At 35.9% G+C, this 11,630-nt stretch overlaps 1 long non-coding RNA gene across 1 annotated transcript; it reads right to left on the bottom strand.

The window, feature by feature from the left end:
* Positions 1–1,275: 1,275 nt before the first annotated feature.
* Positions 1,276–5,274, bottom strand: LOC145790607 (uncharacterized). The gene is made up of 2 exons (XR_014329464.1): positions 5,158–5,274; positions 1,276–1,598 (listed from the first exon to the last, which is right to left on the bottom strand). It is a non-coding gene; the product is annotated as an uncharacterized LOC145790607 (long non-coding RNA).
* Positions 5,275–11,630: the final 6,356 nt, after the last annotated feature.

The following is an 11,630-nucleotide window of genomic DNA, read 5'->3' as shown; positions in this document are numbered from 1 at the left end:
ATCATTAACTGACATAGTTGTTAGAACACTTGTTTTAATTATTTTTATTTCATTTACTATATTTATCTATTTTGCTAGTCATAATTTTTAGTAGGGTATTATTATTTTTATCTGTAAAAACCTAATTCACCCCCTCTTAGGTTGTCTTTTGGGTAACACAAAATGAATTTGGTTTTTCAGTTTTCAACTTCCAAACAAAATAAATATTTGCGATTTTCAACTTCCGAACTGTTTTGTTTCGTTTTTGTATTTGTTTTTTTTTTTGATTTCCCCCCCTCTCTTTTGTATATTCTTTTTGCAATTGTATACTTATTAAATATATTAATGTTTGCAGATAATATGGATTCTGAATATCAACAACGTGTCCCACCTACTGCTTTAAATAGATGACGTCATGAATTGGATGTTGACAATGAACGGGGACGAGGGCATGAGCGAGGACGAGGTCGGGGTCGGGGTCGTGGTCAAGGTCGTGATCCAGTTTCGGTAGAATATGATATCCCCAGTGCCAGTCAAAGTCGGAGCTGAAGCCAAAGACGAGTTAAAGGTGATGGTATACCTGACCTTGCTGTGGAAGATGCCTCTTTACCCGATTCTCCTATTGTCCAAGAAGAGGACCTTACTCATGCTTTTCTAGGTGGACCAATTGATCCATCAATACTGCGAAGTTTCAATAGTCATGTCGTTGTAGCTGTTTGGTAGGGGGATGTAAACATTTCTGAGTAGAAGTGAAATTCATTTGTACATGATTTTTTTTTTTTTTTTGTGTGTGTGTGTTATATGGTAGTTTCTACTGAGATATTCATTTGTGTTATATTATCCTCTTTTATGCATTTGTAACTTGTTCTTTTCAAATATAGCGTATTGCACATGCACTGAGGATTGCACATCCTATCATTCAAGCTGGTTATAAGAACGGGGTTTGACATCCTCATCGACTTTACCAGGCTATCGAGGCTATGGCGCATGTCCTTGAAGGTCAGCACATTGACGAAGCTGGACCTAGTTCTGGTGGACCTAGTTGTACTAGAGGCTGCTTTTTATCTCCGACATTGACATACAGTTATAGGCCAAGTCATAGGCATACAGATGATTCGTGACATGTTATTTGTCAGTTGATGAATTTTTTGTGGTGTTTTTGTAAGCTGACATTGTTGTACATATCTTTTAATGACATTATAAAATATATTTTGTTATTAGAATGGAATGGAAACAATGGTCAATGACATTATAAATGATATTTTGTTATTAGAGGGGAATAGCAACAATGGTCGATGACATTGTAAATGATATTTTGTTATTAGAATGGAATGGTAACAATGGTCCATATCATTCAATGCATGCCACAGAACACATCAACATCAAAAAACACATCCATTAATTTCTTCCATAGTTGTAACATTGTCAAATGCATAAATGTGTCACTTGACATCAACAACATCAAATGTCTCTCAAGTAGCCACAGTATCATGAATGATGTCCTTGAAAGGCTGAATGAGGTGCACATATGCATCATCCTAGTCGACAGTGGAAGGGTGACGGTATTTTTGCCAATTAGTGGCTATAGGAGGAACTAGATGGCCTGGCTGCAAAAAAATCTGCACCAAATGTCACTTGAGTTAGTGGTTATACCTCATAACTTCTTGTACATGCACAAAATAATAAGTTTCCCTTATATCCGGACGAAATGATTTCCATTGAAACTGCAAATTTAGTATGCAATTTACAAATTTGGAATATAAAATGAAAAAAAAAAATTACTTCATTCGGAAGTACAGTGTCAAAAAAAATGCTACTGTTTGAATGTAGTTGTCTGAATTATTTTTACCGGTTCAAAAGTTGAATGTTGAACACTTTACATTATTTCGGTAGTGGACTATTGAATAAATTGATATATTTTGACCCTGGTTTTTCAAAAAATGCTGGAAAAAAACAAAAATGACTTTTACATAGTAAAACTCACCTTTCATTGACTATATTTCTCATAAACATTTATCTTCTTCTGAAAATTTGAATTTTCAAAAGTGAAATCTTCCATAACAATGATAAATGAGGATGAGGTTTAGTGTCTAAATTAATGAAAAGCTAACAATCAAGAATGAAGGTGTTTAGTGTGTAAACTAATGAATGGAAGCTAACAATGAAGGGTTTTAAAAGACGATGATGGAATGTAGAGGTTTAGCAAACTGAGTATGGAAGAATGGAGTAGCTAAAATGGACTTGTGCAGCTTCAATAGCTTCAATGTGAGTCTGGATGTGGATTGAGAAATTGTGTTTATTTGAATTGTGTGTGATGTTCATAATAGTAATTTCACTTAGGGATAAAATTATAATAAAAATAATTATCATTTAGTGTGTGCAAAGAGTGGAAAGGGTGTGTGCAAATAGAAGCTCCTGTTACTGTTAAAGCAATAACTCCCTCTCATAGAATAGAGATAGATAGAGACATAGAAGTATAGAGATATGTATATATATACACATGCACACCAAGAGTATAAAATATTAAAGAATTAGATTATAACAATTTTCATTTTATGTTAAGAATTAGGCTTTAAATTAAAAGAAAAACCAAGTATTGGGGGTACTTTGAAATATAAAATAGTGTTTTAGGATTTAATTATAATATAAAATAATATATATATATACACATGTATATATAAATTAGGCTTTATTAGATTATTTTGCAAAAATCTACTCAACTAGGAGCTAAAATGCAATTAATTGGAGGCTTAGGGTTTTAAATGAAATAAAATCAAAATGCTAGGATGTTTTTGGAATAATAATATATGCACTAGGGGTTTAATTATAATAAAAGAAATATGCAAGAAAAGATTTGGGTCCTAATAGACTAAATTGCAAAGTTTAAGGAAATTAGAGGCAAAAATGGAAATTATTGAAAGCTTAAGGTCTCAAATGCAATTTAAGAAAATTAGGGTCTTTATAAATTAAAACCTTAAAATGAATTCTATATATTATCACTAGAGGTTTAGATCTTGACATGTAGTGATATCCCTCAGTAAGTATTATGAGATTCAAACATTCAACCATATTCTTATCGGGGTGTGATAAATTCATATTTGGATAAACATTAAGATATATTGGTCCATGAGACATTAGTCTCTACGAATCCGGATCCTCGGTCGCCCTTGCCTACGGCTGTTCCCTGTAGCGCTCCAAAATGACTTCGTTTTGGGGCAACTTTTCAAAAAAAAAAAAAAAAAAACAGAGCAGAACTCAGAAAGGGAAGGGGGAAGACAAAGATGCAGCAGTTGCAGCTGAAGAAGGACATGAGGCCGGTAAGTCTTTCTTTTCTTTTTCCTCTTCTTCTTTTTTATTCTTCTTCTTCTTCCTGGTTTTCTTCTTTCTTATTCTTATTCTTCTTCTTCTTCTTCTTTCTGGTTTTCTTCTTTCTTCTTCTTTTTCTTCCTAGTCTTCTTCTTCCTGGTTTGCCTCGGACTTCAATGGTGGGAAGATCAATCCTAACTCTGTAAAAATCAGAAAAAATAGAGACACACACACAAAAAAAATAGAGAGCCCCAATTTTTTGGTCTTTCTCACGAGTATTGTGCTCCCCCCCCTCTCTCTCTCTCTCTCTCTCTCTCTCTCTCTCAAAAATTTCAATGTCATTCTTTAATAACAACTCTTTGGAAGGCCAATCCATCACCACCCATATTGAGAACACCACAGATGTCAAACACCCACAAGGTCAACCTCACTGGTACTCACCACAAATAGGAATTTACCATAGCAAACACCCTCCTATTCACCTCCCAACAAACCCATTTCTTGATGTTGTTTCCTTTATCCTCTCAAAAACCCACAATGGTGTCACATCTCTCATCGATTCCACATCTGGGTTCACAATCTCTTACTCTGAGCTCTACCCACTTGTCAAATCAATGGCCTCTGGCCTCCACCAAATGGGTATTTCACAAGGTGTTCTAATTCTACCCAGATTGGTAGTTTTGATTTTTACAAGCTCATTTCAAGCAACCCCAATTGGGTTCCAAGGCCTGTGATTCATCAACAAGACACCGCAACCGTTGTCCTTCTTCATCCGCAACCACTACATCTTTCTTCTTCCCCCTTCCCTTTCTGAGTTCTGCTCTATTGTTTTTTTTTTCTTGAAAAGTTGCCTCAAAACGACGTCGTTTTGGGGCGCTACAGGGAACAGCCGCAGGCAAGGGCAACCGAGGATCCGAATTCAGTCTCTACAGCCCCCATAAATGAAGGCTTCCAATCTAAACATTTGTCATCTATTAGAGTGGCTTGGATACAGGTATTCACTCCTAATAGGGTTAAACGTTTAAAAGCTATTTATATTAACCTTATATGAGTATAATTATATTTTTTGAAATATGGAACTAAATTTTTCAGATCTAACAATTTTATTGTTTCATCCTTATGCTCTAGATTTATTGTTTGTTTCATTATTTTAACAATATGTTTATTGATGAAATCAAACAAACCGATTTTATAAATATTTTATGGTTTAACATTTGAAATAGTCCATTTATTCCGTTGTTGTTGAATATCTTTAAATTCAACCAATTCTACATTTTTGAAGATGATGTTGATGATGCTTTTTGAGCAACACTCATTGTTTTGTTGTGTGATCATATATGTCGAAACTATCAATACTATAATAATAGTATATATAATAATTAACTTGACTCTGATACCAATTATGTGTGCCAATATTACTCAATGATTAGCACATTTGTAGCACATTTGTCGACAACTTACGGGGGAACATGCCAGTAACAATTTAATGCAAAAATGGCTAAAACTCCAACCATGACTTAAGTGATGTCTCACTTATCAGTAATTAATTTTGTTCACGTAATAGACACAAATTAACCCAGGAATATTACTGTATATACTACTATTATAATACATACATATTACTACATATATGATCTCATGAATTGATTATGCTGATGAATGGATATGTAATATGTCTTGATAATACCCAATATAATATTCAAGCCTATGAAATGATCCCAAATATGGCTTGGAAGATATCTTAAAAGTAGAATATCCTATTGTTATCTCGTCCTTTTGTTTCTGATTTTTTAATTTGTTTTAGAACATAATATTTACTAAACACAATATCTTCATTCATAAAACATAAAGATTAAATTAAGAAATACTTACAAAACTTTGAAGCAAACCAAGCACAGCTACAAAATTTTATTTATATGAGAATTACAAAAGGAGTGGGAATTTTGAAAACTGAAAACTTAGAAGCGGTGCTATAACAAGGGGGTGAAGCTTGCCCTTTTATAGACATTCATAATAATAAAGAAGATAAGATTAGAGATAGATGGCGTGTTCTGAATGGTTGGAGTTGATCATCCTTATCTCTTGCTTTATCTTCTTTGGATGCATTCAAGTAAGTGGAGATACCTTTCACTATTGATAGGTATCTACAGAATTCCACTATTTACTGTTTTTGTTTTCATGCGTCAGTGGGGAGACATATGGTACAATAATTGTCACACCTCAAATCCATAGGTATGACCAGCCGTGGGCCATAGGTTACGGCCCATGGGCCACGAAAGCCTAAATATCTAACACAAGTTACCAACTGAAATAGATAATCATATCACGGGGCTCAATAAGACATCAAGTCAAGTATCTCCATATGGATTTATAATAATAAGACCCTATAAGGCTCTTAAGCCCAAAAAGTACAACTGAAATATCATAAACGAATAATAAAGTTCAAATGGAATTGATAACAATTACACTTTTTATTCATTAAATAGGTTCCTAAGAGGTCACTGGAATTTGAGTCTCACGATAAAGCAAGTCCTCTTCTAATGATTCAATTGCTCACTTGAAAATGTTAATGAATGGAATGAGCTTATAGCCCAATGAATGGAAAACATACGTAGTAAAATACAATTTTAAACAGGGAATAAAATAATTGATATTGTGATATAGTGTGGTATACGGTGATGAATATAAAAAAGGTTATCTTTTTCCTCAATAATGATTTTTGAATCAATTGTGGCCAGGGGAGACGCTAGGTTGAAGTCAACGACTTTAACCAAACCCCTCAATTTTGAAAAACAATAGTAGACTTGTGATGTTTTAACAATGAAAGTCAGTGATTCTAGACATTCCATTTTTTACTGTCCCTAAGACTTGGGTGCTTCACTCTAAACACTCGATGATAAAATATTATACTATGTAATCTTTCGACTCTTTAGCAAAAGAATTCAGTTTTGAGCTTCCAACCCAAACCTTGCACCTCATTTGGACCAAAACCTATTTTTCTAGCCTGATCACTCAAAAAGCAACAATACCAAAAAATGACTGGCATGCCACATTCTTTTGGGCGGCTGGCTGGCCATGTTTAGTGAAACAGATATTTTGTAGCAGCAAACTGCTCCTATGCATGGGATTTGAACCAGTTGTCTCTTTTACAGATATTTCCATTGAAGGCGGTTGAAAGTCTATAAATACAGCACCTTCCCTTTGAATTTAGGATTAGAGAATTGTTTGATAAGCCTAAGAGTTCCCTCAAAGCATCTATACACCCTCTTGAATATAGATACACTACAGATACACTATTAAAGCTCAAACTTGAAGCTTTTTGCTGAAGCTTTGAGCCTGATTTCAGATACTGGAGAGTGTTTAGATTGAAGTTTGTGAATCAAGAAGCTCTTTCTCTTTTTAAGAGAATGATCTTTGAACCTTTTTTGCCACATTTTCTCTCTCTTTTTCTTATCTTTGCATATTGTTTTTTAGAGTATTTTGGGGCAGAAACATGTGATTTAGAGTTAACCAAAAGTGGAGGGGTTAGCTACCATTCCTTAGGCTTGTTTGCCAGATGAAACCTCTGGGCTTTATTCCATTTTTGGTCACTTTTTCCACCTTCTAAAACTGATTTTTAGCATTGTTTTGTATTGTTTGTGGGCTGTTTAATGTGTTAGTTTATGCTTTGAGTAATATAGTTGCATTGTTGTAAGTCCTCACAGATTTGGCGTGTTTAGGATATAGCGGCCAATCCGTTTGAGTTGACCGTTTTTACTTTGTTATAGCTTTCCCTATGTATCTTGGAACCTTATGGTCATGAGAAGATTAGAGCTTAGGCTTAGCCACCCAGCCACAAGTTTGCTTAACTAGCTATAAACTTCTTACTTTCATGCTATTGTTGTACACCTTGAAGTATGTCCTTCTCTTTCTTGAAGTAACTTCATGATAGGAAAGAGGTAGATAGAATAGTCTTATTTTTCGTTGTGTTTAGTAAAGCCTATTCCTATTGCTTCTAAGATCATCATGCAACAAATTTGCGATAGTTGATAATTTGTCAAGCAAACCTACTCTCTCTTTGAAAATCTTCATGACAGAAGAGAGTAGGAAGGATGAACATCCTTTGGAAACCCTCTGTTTTGCTCTGTTTCAGTTCTGTCGCAGCAGTTATTTCCTAAAACTAGTGGCCGGCCAGCCATCATTTTGTACGGCTGACCAGTCTATAAGGCTGGCTGGCCACCCCTTTTGTACGGCAGTGGTAGTAGTTTAGATAAGCAGAGCAGATCTTGTGGCCAAAACAGAACTGTTTTCTAATTGCGAACAGGACTACCTCTGGCAACAAACAGAGAGGTTTTCGGAGAATGTTCTCGCTTGTGTGCATGTGATTCCCCGCCTCTCATTCAAGTCCTTTAGATTAGTAGCTTTGAGATTCGTATTTTATAATAATTAGTTAATTGATTCATGTTTTGTAATAATTAGTTAAGTAGGACATTCGGACCCTCTTGTACAAGGGCAAATTCGTAACACTTGATGTATGTCTTCCGACCTCCATTTCTTTCTCCCTTTTATTTACATGCTTACCGTGGCTATATATAGCATCTTATTTTCTTTTATCATTTCCATGCTTTGTATCCATTTTGCATGCATTAAGATTCGGCTCATCACACTTGATGTTGTTAAACATTTCCTACTTGATTATGTGTGCCACTGCATGCTTTGAATTGATTCACATATCATGTTAGTAGCCGAATCTAGTAATTGCATTCTTGTATGTGATGCATTAGCCACTTTGCATATTAGGATCATGCATTTTTTCTAACTATCTTCTCTTCTTTGGCTTGCCTCGGTTGAGTACTAGGTGAGTAATTTTTTGCTTTAGCATACTGCATATGTGTCTTTGTTACCATGTCGAGCATACTACCATGAGGTTACTCGCTTACTTGAAATATCACTTTGAATGCCTGTGGATAGAAGTTATCTTGCTTAAATTGGAATGACTTTGATTGTTGTACATATGAGCTCATTTTTCATTGAGTCGCACATATTCCAAACTCTTTCAAAAAACATGAAATCAAAGCATTCCGAAGTAAGTGATATGGTCTATACTTGTTTGTTTCACATAGTAATGTTAGTATATTAATAATCAGAACATGAGCATGTAATGTCCATAAAATTCACATCATGACTTAGAAGAGGTTGATCTTTGACTTGAACTTTATGATGCGAAATTTTATTTACATATGTATGTTCTTTGCATTGCATTGCATTGCATTTGCATAGTGCTTATAAGTCATTGTATGTACCATCTAATATCCTGGACGGCTTGCCGGAGGCTTGCCAAAAGCCTGGTCAGACGAAGGCAATGTCACGTTGGGAATACAATCCTTGGATCTAGGTTACCGTCGTACTACTTGATCTTCCTTTCACTTTTTGGTGTTAGGTGTGAGAAGTATATTAGGTAATTTTGCTGAGGTACCCTTTTGACCAATTGGCCTAGTGCATATAGTAAGCTCTAGTGACCTTTCAAATTAAGGCAGGATGCTCTCCCATATTCAGGATGTTGTGATATCGCTTGTTGGAAAGTAAAGTTGTAGATCACTCCAAAGCTATGACAGTGAAACCTTAACTTCTCATAGGGGTGTTTTGAATGCCTTTTGTGCAGAATGTGAAATCTTTGGCAATATGTGATGCAATCCTTGGAGAGTCGTAATCTTGAAGTGATTCTTTGCAAACTTGAGGGTCATATCATAATCAGAATTGGAGTCAAAATCCAGGAGTTTGTGTTTGATATGGTAAAAATAAAAAATCAGTATTTGGGGATTGTATTTGCATGTGTGGATTTTTAGCAAGATCAGAACTAGGGCCAAAAATTGTATCTTGCTTTGTTTTAACTAGCATACCCGATACCCTAATCTGATGGGGTATTTGTTTTTAATGCTAGGTTTGTCTAAGCCAGGTCGCCAAGAAGAAGCAATACCCAATTCAGAAAAGGCTAAGCCCAATCCAACCCGAAAAAGCTTAACCTGTCATAGTCCATCTAATCCAAGAAAAACCCACTTAACGAAGGTCCAGTCCATCCAATCCCAAAAAAACCCACTTAGCAAAGGTCCAGTCCATCTGATCCCAAAAAGCCAACCCAGAAAGATCCGTCCAATCCCAAAAGATCCATTCTAGAAGGCCCAATTCAATAAAAAATCGTCTAGACTAATCCAGTTTAGATACATCAAGCATAACTGGTTCTATCAAAAACATCAGATACACTAAGAGTGCCAAATTGCTAAACCCACTACTGCTGAGATATTGAGAATGATTGAAGACCTTCGAGGAATGGTGACAGATTTAACCTTTGGGGTTTCAACCCCATCATTTACCACATCTCATGCTGGGGATTTTGTACTAAAGAATTCTCCAATCTTAGGACAAGCTAAAAGAGGAATGGGCCTACCCAAAATCGAAATTGAGATGAAGAATGGTTGTAATAATAGAAAGGCGGTTCAATTAGACACAATGTTCAAAGATATCTCGAACCTAGAAGACACCATGTCAAAAGCAAATAGGCCTTGCCTAGATATAGCTGCTCGACTCTTTGACAGAGCTGAAACAAGTAGCAAGTAAAAAGAATGAGTCTGGGGTGACTATTCACCTTTGTGCACATCTTGGGACAAGCTAAAAGAGGAATGAGCCTACCCAAAATTGAAATTGAGATGAAGAATGGTTATAATAATAGAAGGGCGGTTCAATTAGACACAATGTTCAAAGATATCTCGAGCCTAGAAGATACCATGTCAAAAGCAAACAGGCCTTGCCCAGATATAGCTGCTTGACTCTTTGACAGAGCTGAAACAAGTAGCAAGTAGAAAGAATGAGTCTGGGGTGACTATTGACCCTTGTGCACATCTCCGATGGGTTGTCGAAACTCTAAAGACCAAAGGCCTAAACAAATGGCAAGTTCTTGCAATTGTTGAAAGGGTTGTAGATAAAACTTTTGCCACTCAACACACCAATGCTTAAGTGGGGGTTACTATGGATGAATTCAATGTAAAAAGCCAGGTTGCGGGTACTTTGAATCACAGATTCGCAAACAAGGGAAGGTCAAACAATGAGGAGAGATGCTTTACCAGAGTCCTGATTCTAATCCCAAACCCATGAGTACCCAACAAACACCCGCCAACCCATTTGCCAATATTTCTAAAACCGATGCTTCCTACTCCCAAAAACAAACCTTCGCACATCTCTATATGAGCCCAATCAAAGCCTTTAAGGTACTAACGGAGAAAGGGTGTCTCAAACCTCTCAATCTTCAACCTCTCCCTAACCTTCTCCTACCTAGACATGACCCTACCCAATATTGCACATTCCATCAGCAGTACGGTCATTATATTGACCGTTGTTTTTACCTTCACCACGAAATTCAAGACTTGATTAACAATAAGGTCATCACCTTACCTGAAAATCCTAAAGTTGTCAATAACCCTCTCCCTGACCACAATAGATTGCCACTCCATAACATAAATCCCATCCACGACTTGCCAACAACCAACCTTGACCCTAGCCAACACATCATACTCGCCAATGAGCCCAAATCTATTGTGTTCATTCCTGAATCTTCAGATCTTGATCTAAGCAAAATGAACAAAATCTTTGAAGAGGTGAAAAGTTTACTTACTCTTGGTGAGTTCAAGCGTGATAAGGCAGTGGGCTCCCTTAATAGATGTCAGCAATGATGGTTGGAATGATGAACCTCAGTCTCAACTAGGGGAATTGTCGAAAGCACTTGAAAAGGACTTTTTGAACTTAGGGCATGGTGTGGAAAAGAAGTTGTTTCAGTTAAAGAGATGTGTGGGGACAACCAGGATAATTGTGAGACTCAATTTGGAAGTTTGAAATTAATCTTACTAGGTGTGGATGTTAGTATTGCTGAATTGAAAACAGGTTTGGACCGTCTTGTGGGCTATTTGAAGTTTTTCATGGAATCTGCAGATGGATTGGGATAGTGAAAACCCCTTTTGTCTTCGAGATACTGATTTTGTTTTAAGTCCTGTCCTGTAAATAATTGAGTTGTAAGTTTTATTTTCTTTGTCTTTTCTTTCGTCATTGCGCTAGTTGAGTCTCTTCCTTTGAGTTGTTCTCGTGTACCCTTAAGTCTTTGTTTTTTTAATAAGAAAGCGGAAGTCAAGTTTTTTGATTATTTTATTGTGCTTACAATAATGCATGTGTGACCTTTTTTAAAAAATAGAAAAAAAAATTCGAATTTGTTTTTTTGAATGAGATTCTGGTAATAAGCTCGAGTGTTGAGAGTGATCCCCTAAATGGTTTGAGTGGATTCTGAATTATCGGCACAAAGTCCTTCATGATTTCAAAATTTT

This window comes from Camellia sinensis, chromosome 5, assembly GCF_055761805.1.
Source record: "Camellia sinensis isolate YWXY chromosome 5, ASM5576180v1, whole genome shotgun sequence".
NCBI classification, from domain to species: Eukaryota; Viridiplantae; Streptophyta; class Magnoliopsida; order Ericales; family Theaceae; genus Camellia; species Camellia sinensis.
Note: the sequence above shows the minus strand (reverse complement) of the source record. Positions and strands in the feature narration are given on the sequence as shown.